Source organism: Ornithorhynchus anatinus, chromosome 2, assembly GCF_004115215.2.
Source record: "Ornithorhynchus anatinus isolate Pmale09 chromosome 2, mOrnAna1.pri.v4, whole genome shotgun sequence".
In the NCBI taxonomy this organism is placed as follows: domain Eukaryota; kingdom Metazoa; phylum Chordata; class Mammalia; order Monotremata; family Ornithorhynchidae; genus Ornithorhynchus; species Ornithorhynchus anatinus.
The window spans coordinates 133805122-133809570 of NC_041729.1; the positions used below are offsets into that span (position 1 = coordinate 133805122).

A 4449-nucleotide genomic window follows, 5' to 3' on the forward strand; every position below is an offset into this window, starting at 1 on the left:
GCCTGGCGGGTGACATTGGGCAAGTCCCTTCACTTCGCTGTTCCTCAGTTTCTTTATCTGTAAAATGGAGGTCCAATTCCTGTTCTCCCTCCTTCTTAGACTGTGAGCCCCATGTGGGACAGGGACTGTGCCCCACCTGAGATTATCTTGTATATTCCACAGGTACACAATAAACACCGAAATGCCACAGCTATCATTACTATTTTATCATTATTATTATTATATTATTCACCTCTCAGGGTCGCACCTGGAGAGTTTCTAGGACTCTTCCAGTCTCCACTATGGGAGGGAGAGTCAAGCAGAGGCCGAACCATTCCATTCCTAGCTTGGCCAGTGGCTAGCGAATGGCAGGCCATCTGCTACAAGTCAAAACTCACCTGTGCTGGGCAGCAGCGGCACGGGAGAGAGTCGAGGGCGGGGACTCAGGTTTACTGCGCGGAAGGAGGCGATGGTAAGGCACTTCGGCATTTTTACCAAGAAAACTCTATGGATCCGCTACCAGAAAGATTGCGGATGGAGATAGGGCGTTCTGGGAGAGATGCATCCATGGCGTCGCATAAGACGACGACAACGTTATATTATTATCATTACCACACAGCCCTAACCTCCCTCCCCTGTTCTGCAATCGCACATTTCCTCCTGGCTCCAGGACTTCTCTCTGCGGATGTCCCACTGACACCTTAAATTCCTCATGTCTAAAACTAAGCTCATCTTATCTCCTAAACCCATTCTTCTTAATTTTCCTATTACAGTTGTCCTTTGCCAATAACCCCAATCAACCAAGCAGTGGTATTTACTGAATAATTTACTTTGTTCAGAGAGTACAATAAAGTAAGTAGTCCCTATCCTTACAAGAAGCTTATAATTTAGTGGGAGAGGCAGACATTAAAACTCAGGTAATCAATGGTTAATTGAGCACTTACTATATGCAGAACACTGTAATAAACGCTTATGAGAACACGGCACAACAGATAGGGGAAGCAATTAAATTTAAGGATATTTATACCGGTGCTGTGAGGATGGGATGAATCCTGAAATGCTTAAGAGTTACAGACTCAACTACAACTGCATAGGTGATGCAGTAGGGAAAGAAAATTGGAAGGAGAGAGAAGAGATTAGTTAGAGAAGGTTTTCTGGAGGCGACGAGATTTTAAGTAGGGTTTTGGAGAGGGGAAAGTGGTGGTCTGTGAGAAGCAGCATGGAGTGGCGGCTAGAGCGCAGGCCTGGGAGTCAGAAGGTCACGGATTCTAATCCCATTTCTGCCACTTGTCTGCTGGGTGGCTCTGGGCAAGCCACTTCACCTCTCTGTGCCTCAGTTCTCTCATCTGTAAAATGGTGAATAAGACTATGAGCTCCACGTGAGACAGGGACTGTGTCCAAACCATTTTGCTTGTCTCCACCCCAGCGCTTAGTACAGTGCCTGGCACATAGTAAAGCACTTAAATACAAAATAACAAATCTTATGTAATGGTATGTAATACTATATAATGGTGATAATATTGTTATTAGTATTATGACCATTATATAGAAGGTGAAGGAGTTCTGGGCAGGAGGGAGGGTGTGAGCAAGGGGTTGACAGCAAGAGAGATGAGAGCGAGGCACAGTACAGAAACAGTAAGTACAATGAAGGGTATTTACTGAACACTTACTGTGTGCAGAACGTTGTACTAAGTGCTTGGGAGAGTACAACAGAGTTGGTAGACATGTTCCCTGCCCACAACAAGCTTACAGTCTAGAGAATGTCTTTGACTGTCTGAGAGTACAGCATTACAGAGTTGGTAGAAATGGTCCCTGCCTACAACTAGTTTACACTCTAGTGAGCACATATCTTTTCTACAACTCAAAAACCTCCCACTGCTCCTCATTTCCCTTAGAAAAACAGAAACCGAAACTTCTGACTGTCCTATCTGGTTGTTTTGTATCTATCCCAACAAATGTCCAAATTACAGAGATCGTGGGTTCTAATCCTGCCTCCGCGACTTGTCTGCTATGTGACCTTGGGTGAGTCACTGAACTTCTCTGTGTCTCAGTTACCTCATCGTAAAATGGGGATTAAAAGTGTGAGCCCCACGTGGGACAACCCGATGACCTCGAATCTACCCCAGCGCTTAGAACAGTGCTTGGCACATACAAGCGCTTAACAAATACCATTATTATTATTATTATTATTGTCCTGCCTCTTTACTAGCTCTCTCCATCAGTCGATCAACCAATGGCACTTATTGGGCACTTATTGGGCACTGAAGTAAGCACTAGGGAGAGTTAAAAAGCAAGAGAGTTGGTAGATACCTTCCTGCCCACAAGGAGTTTACAGTCTAAAAGGAGAGACAGACATTAAAATAAATTATGGCTATATACAAAAGTTCTGTGGGGCTGTGGATGAAATGATTATCAGGTCCTAAAGAGAACAGATCGAACTACATGGGTGATGCAGAAGGGAGAGGGGGAAGATGAGCTGAGGGTTTAGTCAGGACGGTCTTTTGGAGGAGATGTGATCTTAATAATTGTGGTATTTGTTAAGCACTTACTATGTGGACAAGCACTGGCGTAATAATAATAATAATGTTGGTATTTGTTAAGCACTTACTATGTGCAGAGCACTGTTCTAAGCGCTGGGGTAGATACAGGGTGATCAGGTTGTCCTACATGAGGCTCACAGTTAATCCCCATTTTACAGATGAGGTAACTGAGGCACAGAGAAGTGAAGTGACTCGCCCACAGTCACCCAGCTGACAAGGGCAGAGCCGGGAGTCGAACCCATGACGTCTGACTCCGAAGCCCAGGCTCTTTCCACTGAGCCACGCCATTCAAAGCATCCATTGATTTCCTGAGATCACTTCCAGCTCTTTGTTTCTATGAAGACAGAAAAGATTTAAAGGAAGCCAGAAAGTAAAAACAATCTCAAGGGTGTTAACCTCCACTCGATCATAACTCCGGTCTAGTTGATAGCGTGACTCAGTGGAAAGAGCAAGGGCTTGGGAGTCAGAGGTCATGGGTTCTAATCCCGGATCTACCCCGTGTCTGCTGTGTGAGCTTGGGTAAATCACTTACCTTCTCTGTGCCTCAGTTACCTCATCTGTAAAATGGGGATTAAAAGTGGGAGCCCCACGTGGGTCAACCTGTTTACCTTGTATCTACCCAGCACTTAGAACAGTGCTTGGCACATAGTAAGCACTTAACAAAATTGAGAGAAGCAGTGTGGCTCAGTGGAAAGAGCCCGGGCTTGGGAGTCAGAGGTCATGGGTTTGAATCCCGGCTCTGCTGTTTGTCAGCTGTGTGACTGTGGGCAAGTCACTTAACTTCTCTGTGCCTCAGTTACCTCATCTGCAAAATGGAGAAGAAGCCTCACATGGGACAACCTGATGACCTTGTATCTACCCCAGTGCTTAGCAAAGTGTTCTGCACGTAGTACCAACATCATTATTATTATTATTACCATGTGTTATTTTAATACCCAGCATGGCCTACTGGCTAGAGCATGGGTCTGGGAGTCAGGAAGACCTGAGTTCTAATCCCGGTTCTGCCACTTGTCTGTTGTGTGACCTTGGACAAGTCGCTTAACTTCTCTGGGTCTCAATTGCCTCATCTGTTAAATGGGATTAAGATCACGAGCCCCATATGGGACATAGACTGTGTCCAACCTGATTAGCTTGTGTCTACCCCAGAATTTAGTATAGTGTCTGGCACATAGGAAGCGCTTAACAAATTCCATAATAACACTGTCTTCAATACCTATTATTAGAAAAGAAAAAAAACAGGGGAAAATAATATAGCACTTATAACAGCTAATCTGTTTCCTCTTAGTATTGAAATGGAATAAAAAAGCCTCAACACTCAGTACGCCTCATTTCGTACTAACGCACCTATTTTTCTTTTCAGTATACTAATTTTAATGTATTAAAATACGGCTTTATATTTTTGAGACTACTTTTACTTTGCAGGGCTTACTTTCTTTTTCTTTGACTATCTCCTCATACAATCTCCTATTTAAATTTTTCGTTCTCACTCTGTGGATTAAGCCCAAACTGCTTCTCTACATTATCTAATTGATCATGTTAGTGTGACACTTTAATATCCTCTCATCTGGTAAAGCCGTTCGAAGTTGGATAGCAGCGAGGTAGAGCAGAAAATACGCTAGACATAGCTTATTAACCTTAGTGAGGAGATAGCGCATTTTTCACTTTTCTCAACATCTAATTATTTCTAAGCATGCCATAATCTTCATTTGACAAGGGGCCCCATAGGTAAATACCGATTTTTCAAATGGAAAACTGAGGGAGGATTTTTTACATGGCTTGTTCAAAGTTAAATGAACAAAACAGCTGGGAATCGACAACCCACGGAATAATCTCTAATCAGCAATTACAGTTTTCAGTATTAGCCTGCACATTCTTGCATCGTTAATCAATTCACTCAGACCCATTTCTAAAAGTATCACAAAACTACTTT

The 4449-nt window shown here is 43.4% G+C and overlaps 1 non-coding gene across 1 annotated transcript; it reads left to right on the top strand.

The window, feature by feature from the left end:
* Positions 1–229: 229 nt before the first annotated feature.
* LOC114809657 lies at positions 230–367 on the top strand. The gene has a single exon (XR_003757434.1). It is a non-coding gene; the product is annotated as a small nucleolar RNA SNORA7 (small nucleolar RNA).
* The last annotated feature ends 4082 nt before the right edge of the window (positions 368–4449 follow it).